General features: G+C 41.4%; 1 non-coding gene across 1 annotated transcript; it reads right to left on the bottom strand.

Moving 5' to 3' along the window:
• Window positions 1–254: 254 nt before the first annotated feature.
• On the bottom strand, window positions 255–362 carry LOC130978642 (small nucleolar RNA R71). The gene has a single exon (XR_009086263.1). It is a non-coding gene; the product is annotated as a small nucleolar RNA R71 (small nucleolar RNA).
• Between the last annotated feature and the right edge of the window lie 8,272 nt (window positions 363–8,634).

Below are 8,634 nucleotides of genomic sequence, written 5' to 3'. Positions count from 1 at the left end.
TGCAACAGAATTGCAAGTTTCATGGACTTCCATTGGAAGATCCTCATCAATTCTTAGCTGAATTCTAGCAAATCTGTGACACTGTCAAGACTAATGGGGTTGACCCTGAGGTCTACAGACTTATGCTATTTCCTTTTGCTGTAAGAGACAGAGCTAGGACATGGTTAGACTCACAACCTAAAGAAAGCCTGGACTCATGGGAAAAGCTAGTCAATGCCTTCTTGGCAAAGTTCTTTCCACCTCAAAAATTGAGTAAGCTTAGAGTGGAAGTCCAAACCTTCAGACAGAAGGATGGAGAATCCCTCTATGAAGCTTGGGAAAGATACAAACAATTAATCAGAAAATGTCCTTCTGACATGCTTTCTGAATGGAGCATCATAGGTATTTTCTATGATGGTCTCTCTGAACTATCCAAGATGTCTTTGGATAGCTCTGCTGGAGGATCTCTTCATCTGAAGAAGACGCCTACAGAAGCTCAAGAACTAATTGAAATGGTTGCAAATAACCAATTCATGTACACTTCTGAAAGGAATCCTGTGAACAATGGGACAAATCAGAAGAAAGGAGTTCTTGAGATTGATACTCTGAATGCCATTCTGGCTCAGAACAAGATATTGACTCAACAAGTCAATTTGATTTCTCAAAGTCTATCTGGAATGCAAAATGCACCAAGCAATACTAAGGATGCTTCATCTGAAGAAGAAGCTTATGATCCTGAGAACCCTTCAATGAAAGAGGTGAATTACATGGGAGAACCCTATGGAAACACCTATAATTCTTCATGGAGAAATCATCCAAATTTCTCATGGAAGGATCAACAGAGACCTCAACAAGGTTTTAATAACAATAATGGTGGAAGAAACATGTTTAGCAATGGCAAGCCTTTTCCATCATCTTCTCAGCAACAGACAGAGAATTCTAAGCAGAGCCACTCTGACTTAGCAACCATGGTCTCTGATCTAATCAAAACCACTCAAAGTTTCATGACTGAAACAAGGTCCTCCATTAGGAATTTGGAGGCACAAGTGGGACAGCTGAGCAAGAAAATTACTGAACTCCCTCCTAGTACTCTTCCAAGCAATACAGAAGAAAATCCAAAAGGAGAGTGCAAGGCCATCAACATGGCCGAATTTGAAGAGGAAGGAGAGGCAGTGAACGCCATTGAGGAAGACCTCAATGGGCGTGCACTGACCTCCAATGAATTCCCTAATGAGGAACCATGGGAATCTGAGGCTCAAAATGAGACCAAAGAGATTCCAATGAATTTACTTCTGCCATTCATGAGCTCTGATGAGTATTCTTCCTATGAAGAGGATGAGTATGTCACTGAAGAGCAAGTTGCTAAATACCTTGGAGCAATCATGAAGCTAAATGACAAGTTATTTGGTAATGAGACTTGGGAGAACGAACCTCCTTTGCTCACCAAAGAACTGGATGACTTGTCTAGGCAGAAATTACCTCAAAAGAAATAAGATCCTGGGGAGTTTTCAATACCTTGTACCATAGGCACCATGACCTTCAAGAAGGCTCTGTGTGACTTAGGGTCAAGCGTAAACCTCATGCCTCTCTCTGTAATGGAGAAGCTAGGGATCTTTGAGGTACAAGCTGCAAGAATCTCACTGGAGATGGCAGACAACTCAAGAAAACAAGCTTATGGGCTAGTAGAGGATGTTCTGGTGAAAGTTGAAGACCATTACATCCCTACTGATTTCATAGTCCTAGAGACTGGGAAGTGCAAGGATGAATCCATCATCCTTGGCAGACCCTTCCTAGCCACAGCTAAGGCTGTGATTGATGTTGATGGAGGTGAACTGATCATTCAAGTGAATGAAGAATCCTTTGTGTTTAAGGCTCAAGGATATCCCTCTGTCATCATGGAGAGGAAGCATGAAGAGCTTCTCTCAAAGCAGAGTTAAACAGAGCCCCCACAGTCAAACTCCAAGTTTGGTGTTGGGAGGCCACAACCAAACTCTAAGTTTGGTGTTGAACCCCCACATTCAAACTCTAAGTTTGGTGTTGGGAGGTTACAACATTGCTCTGAGCATTTGTGAGGCTCCATGAGAGCCCTCTGTCAAGCTACTGGCATTAAAGAAGCACTTGTTGGGAGGCAACCTAATAATATATTTTATCTATTTTTCTTTGTTATTTTATGTTTTCTGTAGGTTGATGATCATGAGAAGTCACAAAATCAATTAAAAAAGCAAAAACAGAATGAAAAACAGGAAGAAAAACAGCACACCCTGGAGGAAGAACCTACTGGCGTTTAAACGCCATTGAGGCTAGCAGATGGGCGTTTAACGCCCAGTCTGGCACCATTCTGGGCGTTTAACGCCAGAAAGGGGCACCAGACTGGCGTTAAACGCCAGAAAAGGGCAAGCACCTGGCGTTAAATGCTAGAAATGGGCACCAGCCCGGCGTTTAACGCCAGAATTGGCTCAAAATGCATTTTTGCATGCCATTTGGTGCAGGGATGACTTTTCCTTGACACCTCAGGATCTGTGGACCCCACAGGATCCCCACCTACCCCACCACCCTCTCTCTTCTTCTTCACCCATTCACCAATCACCTCAACACCTCTTCCCCAAAAACCCTTCACCTATCAAATCCCATCTTTCTCTTCACCACTCACATCCATCCTTCATAAAACTCCACCTACCTCACCATTCAAATTCAAACCACTTTCCCTCCCAAACCCACCCATAATGGCCGAACCCTACCCCTCTCTTCACCCCTATATAAACCCATCTTCAGTCCTTCATTTTCACACACACTAAACACTACTTCTTCCCCTTTTGGCCGAACTACAAAGCCATCTCCCTCTCCCCCATCTCTTCTTCTTCTACTCTCTTCTTTCTTCTTTTGCTCGAGGACAAGCAAACCTTTTAAGTTTGGTGTGGTAAAAGCACTGCTTTTTGTTTTTCCATAACCATTTATGGCATCCAAGGCCGGAAAAACCTCTAGAAAGAGGAAAGGGAAGGCAAAAGCTTCCACCTCCGAGTCATGGGAGATGGAGAGATTCATCTCAAGGGTGCATCAAGACCACTTCTATGAAGTTGTGGCCTTGAAGAAGGTGATCCCCGAGGTCCCTTTCAAACTCAAAAAGAGTGAATATCCGGAGATCCGACATGAGATTCGAAGAAGAGGTTGGGAAGTTCTCACCAACCCCATTCAACAAGTCGGAATCTTAATGGTTCAAGAGTTCTATGCCAATGCATGGATCACCAAGAACCATGATCAAAGTGTGAACCCGGATCCAAGGAATTGGCTTACAAAGGTTCGGGGGAAATACTTAGATTTTAGTCTGAAAAATGTAAGGTTGGCATTCAACTTGCCCATGATGCAAGGAGATGAACATCCTTACACTAGAAGGGTCAACTTTGATCAAAGGTTGGACCAAGTCCTCATAGAAATTTGTGAAGAGGGCGCCCAATGGAAGAGAGATTCAAGAGGGAAGCCGGTTCAATTGAGAAGGCATGACCTCAAGCCCGTGGCTAGAGGATGGTTGGAGTTTATCCAACGCTCAATCATTCCCACTAGCAACCGGTCCGAAGTTACTATAGACCGGGCCATCATGATTCATAGTATCATGATTGGAGAGGAAGTGGAAGTTCATGAGGTTATAGCTCAAGAACTCTATAAGGTGGCGGACAAGTCCTCTACCTTAGCAAGGTTAGCCTTTCCTCATCTCATTTGTCACCTCTGTTATTCAATTGGAGTGGACATAGAAGGAGACATCCTCATTGATGAGGACAAGCCCATCACTAAGAAAAGGATGGAGCAAACAAGAGACCCCACTCATCATGAAATCCCTGAGATACCTCAAGGGATGCACTTTCCTCCACAAAACTATTGGGAGCAACTGAACACTTCCCTAGGAGAACTGAGTTCCAACATGGGACAACTAAGGGTGGAGCACCAAGAACACTCCATTCTCCTCCATGAAATTAGAGAAGATCAAAGAATCATGAGAGAGGAGCAACAAAGACAAGTAAGAGACATTGAGGAGCTCAAGCACTCCATAAGACCTTCAAGAGGAAGAACAAGCCGCCATCACTAAGGTGGACCCGTTCTTTAATCTCCTTGTTCTTTATTTTTCTGTTTTTCGAAAATTATGCTTTATGTTTATCCATGTTTGTGTCTTATGATCATTAGTGTCTATGCCTTAAAGTTATGAATGTCCTATGAATCCATCACCTTTCTTGAAAAAAAAATGTTCTTAATTGAAAAAAAGAAAAGAATTGCATGAATTTCAAATTTTATAACAGATTAATTATTTTGATGTGGTGGCAATACTTTTGTTTCTGAATGTATGCTTAAACAGTGCATATGTCTTTTGAATTTGTGGTTCATGAATGTTGGCTCTTGAAAGAATGATGAAAAAGGATACATGTTACTGAGGATCTGAAAAATCATAAAAATGATTCTTGAAGCAAGAAAAAGCAGTGAATTCAAAAAAAAAAGAAGGAGAAAAACGAAAAAAAAAGAAGAAGAAGAAAGAAATAAAATTGTGATCCAAGGCAAAAAGAGTGTGCTTAAGAACCCTGGACACCTCTAATTGGGGACTCTAGCAAAGCTGAGTCACCATCTGAAAAGGTTCAGCCAATTATGTGTCTGTGGCATGTGTGTATCCGGTGGTAATACTGGAAAACAGAGTGCTTTGGGCCAAGGGTCAAGACTCATAAAGTAGCTGTGTTCAAGAATCATCATACTTAACTAGGAGAATCAATAACACTATCTGGATTCTGAGTTCCTAAAGAAGCCAATCATTCTGAATTTCAAAGGATAAAGTGAGATGCCAAAACTATTCAGAGGCAAAAAGCTAAAAGCCCCGCTCATCTAATTAATATTGATCTTCATAGATGTTTTTGGAGTTCATTGCATATTCTCTTCTTTTTATCTTATTTGATTTTCAGTTGCTTGGGGACAAGCAAGAATTTAAGTTTGGTGTTGTGATGAGCGGATAATTTGCACGCTTTTTGGCATTATTTTTAGTATGTTTTTAGTATATTTAGTTGAGTTTTTAGTATATTTTTATTAGTTTTTAGTTAAAATTCACTTTTCTGGACTTTACTATCAGTTTGTATGTTTTTCTGTGATTTCAGGTATTTTCTGGCTGAAATTGAGGGACCTGAGCAAAAATCTGATTCAGAGACTGAAAAGGACTGCAGATGCTGTTGGATTCTGACCTCCCTGCACTCGAAGTAGATTTTCTGGAGCTACAGAAGCTCAATTGGCGCGCTCTCAACGGCGTTGGAAAGTAGACATCCTGGGCTTTCCAGCAATATATGATAGTTCATACTTTGCCCAAGATTTGATAGCCCAAACCGGCGTTCAAAGTCACCTTCAGAATTCCCAGCGTTAAACGCCGGAACTGGCACCAAAATGGGAGTTAAACGCCCAAACTGGCATAAAAGCTGGCGTTTAACTCCAAGAAGAGTCTCTACACGAAAAATGCTTCATTGCTCAGCCCAAGCACACACCAAGTGGGCCCAGAAGTGGATTTTTATGTCATTTACTCATCTTTGTAATTCTTAAGCTACTAGTTCCCTATAAGTAGGACCTTTTACTATTGTATTTTCATCTTGGTTCTTCTGGTTCCCTCTCTGGGGCCGAAACCAATGATCACTCTTGTTCTTATGTATTTTCAACGGTGGAGTTTCTACACACCATAGATTAAGGTGTGGAGCTCTGTTGTACCTCGAGTATTAATGCAATTACTATTGTTCTTCTATTCAATTCCGCTTGTTCTTGTTCCAAGATATCACTTGTTCTTCAACTTGATGAATGTGATGATCCGTGACACTCATCATCATTCTCACCTATGAACGTGTGACTGACAACCACCTCCGCTCTACCTTAGATTGGGTGAATATCTCTTGGATTCCTGATACACGATGCATGGTTGATCGCCTGACAACCGAGCGCTCGCCTGACAACCGAGCCAGCCATTCCGTGAGATCAGAGTCTTCGTGGTATAGGCTAGAACTGATGGCGGCATTCAAGAGAATCCGGAAGGTCTAACCTTGTCTGTGGTATTCTGAGTAGGATTCAATGATTGAATGACTGTGACGTGCTTCAAACTCCTGAGGGCGGGGCGTTAGTGACAGATGCAAAAGAATCACTGGATTCTATTCCGGCCTGATTGAGAACCGACAGATGGATAGCCGTGCCGTGACAGGGTGCGTTGAACATTTCCACTGAGAGGATGGGAGGTAGCCACTGACAACGGTGAAACCCTTGCATAAGCTTGCCATGGAAAGGAGTAAGAAGGATTGGATGAAGACTGTAGGAAAGCAGAGAGACGGAAGGGACAAAGCATCTCCATTCGCTTATCTGAAGCTCTCACCAATGAAATACATAAGTATCTCTATCTTTATCTTTTATTCATATATCATCCATAACCATTTGAGTCTGCCTGACTAAGATTTACAAGGTGACCATAGCTTGCTTCATACCAACAATCTCCGTGGGATCGACCCTTACTCGCGTAAGGTTTATTACTTGGACGACCCAGTGCACTTGCTGGTTAGTTGTGTGGAGTTGTGATAAAGATTTGAGATTGCAATGAGCGTACCATGTTGATGGCGCCATTGATGATCACAATTTCGTGCACCAGCGTTTAATGCCAGAAAAGGGCAAGAAGCTGGCGTTAAACACCAGAAATGGGCAGCAGCCTGACGTTTAACGCCAGGATTGGCAGCAAGGGGCATTTTGCACGCCACATGGTGCAGGGATGAGAAATCCTTGACACCTCAGGATCTGTGGACCCCACAGGATCACCACCTACCTCAACTTTATCTATCTCTTCTTCACACCTTCTGATAACACCCTTTTTCTTCTTTTGCTCGAGGACAAGCAAACCTTCCAAGTTTGGTGTGGTAAAAGCGTTACTTTTTGTTTTTCCATGACCATTGATGGAACCTAAGGCCGGAGAAACCTCTAGGAAGAGGAAAGGAAAGGCAATTGTTTCCAGCTCCGAGTCATGAGAGATGGAGAGATTCATCTCAAAAGCCCATCACTAAGAAAGAGGATGGAGCAAACAAAAGAGCCCACTGATGGACCTCAACAAAAGCAACCATTATCCTCCATGAAATCAAAGAGGAGCAACAAAGGCAAGGAATAGACATTGAGGAGCTCAAGCACTCCATAGGATCTTCATGAAGGAGAACTAGCCGTCATCACTAAGGTGGACCCGTTCCTTAATTTCCTTGTTCCTATTATTCTGTTTTTCGATTTCTATGCTTGATGTTCTATCTATGTTTGTGTCTTCACTACATGATCATTAGTATCTTAGTGTCTATGCCTTAAAGCTATGAATGTCCTGTGAATCCATCACCTTTCTTAAATGAAAAATGTTTTATTACAAAAGAACAAGAAGTACATAATTTTGAATTCATCCTTAAAACTAGTTTAATTATTTTGATGTGGTGACAATACTTTTTGTTTTCTGAATGAATGCTTGAACAGTGCATATGTCTTTTGAATTTTTTATTTTAAGAATGTTAAAATTGTTGGCTCTTGAAAGAATGATGGAAAAGGAGAAATGTTATTGAGGATCTGAAAAATCATCAAATTGATTCTTAAAGCAAGAAAAAACAGTGAATACAAAAAAAAAAGAGAAAAAAAAGCCAATAGCCCTTTAAACCAAAAGGCAAGGGGTAAAATAAAAGGGATCCAAGGCTTTGAGCATCAGTGGATAGGAGGGTCCACAGGAATAAAATCCTGGCCTAAGCGGCTAAACCAAGCTGTCCCTAACCATGTGCTTGTGGCGCGAAGGTGTCAAGTAAAAACTTGAGACTGAGCGGTTAAAGTCATGATCCAAAGCAAAAAGAGTGTGCTTAAGAACCCTGGACACCTCTAATTGGGGACTCTAGGAAAGCTGAGTCACAATCTGAAAAGGTTCACCCAGTTATGTGTTTGTGGCATGTATGTATCCGGTGGTAATACTAGAAAACAGAGTGCTTTGGGCCACGGCCAAGACTCATAAAGTAGCTGTGTTCAAGAATAAACATACTTAACTAGGAGAATCAATAACACTATCTGAATTCTGAGTTCCTATAGATGTCAATCATTCTGAACTTCAAAGGATAAAGCGAGATGCCGAAACTGTTCAGAGGCAAAAAGCTACTAGTCCCGCTCATCTAATTGGAGCTAAGTTTCAGTTTGGAGTTTATAGTATATTCTCTTCTTTTTATCCTATTTGATTTTCAGTTGCTTGGGGACAAGCAACAATTTAAGTTTGGTGTTATGATGAGCGGATAATTTATACACTTTTTGGCATTATTTTTAGTATGTTTTTAGTATGTTTTAGTTAGTTTTTATTATATTTTTATTAGTTTTTATTCAAAATTCACTTTTCTGGACTTTACTATGAGTTTGTGTGTTTTTTTTTGTAATTTCAGGTAATTTCTGGCTGAAATTGAGGGACCTGAGCAAAAATCTGATTCAGAGGGTGAAAAAGGACTGCAGATGCTGTTAGATTCTGACCTCTATGCACTCGAAGTAGATTTTCTGGAGCTACAGAAGCCCAATTGGCGCGCTCTCAATTGCGTTGAAAAGTAGACATTCTGGGCTTTCCAGCAATATATAATAGTCCATACTTTGCCCAAGATTTGATGGCCCAAACCGGCGTTC

This window comes from Arachis stenosperma, chromosome 4, assembly GCF_014773155.1.
Source record: "Arachis stenosperma cultivar V10309 chromosome 4, arast.V10309.gnm1.PFL2, whole genome shotgun sequence".
In the NCBI taxonomy this organism is placed as follows: Eukaryota; Viridiplantae; Streptophyta; class Magnoliopsida; order Fabales; family Fabaceae; genus Arachis; species Arachis stenosperma.
Note: the sequence above shows the minus strand (reverse complement) of the source record. Positions and strands in the feature narration are given on the sequence as shown.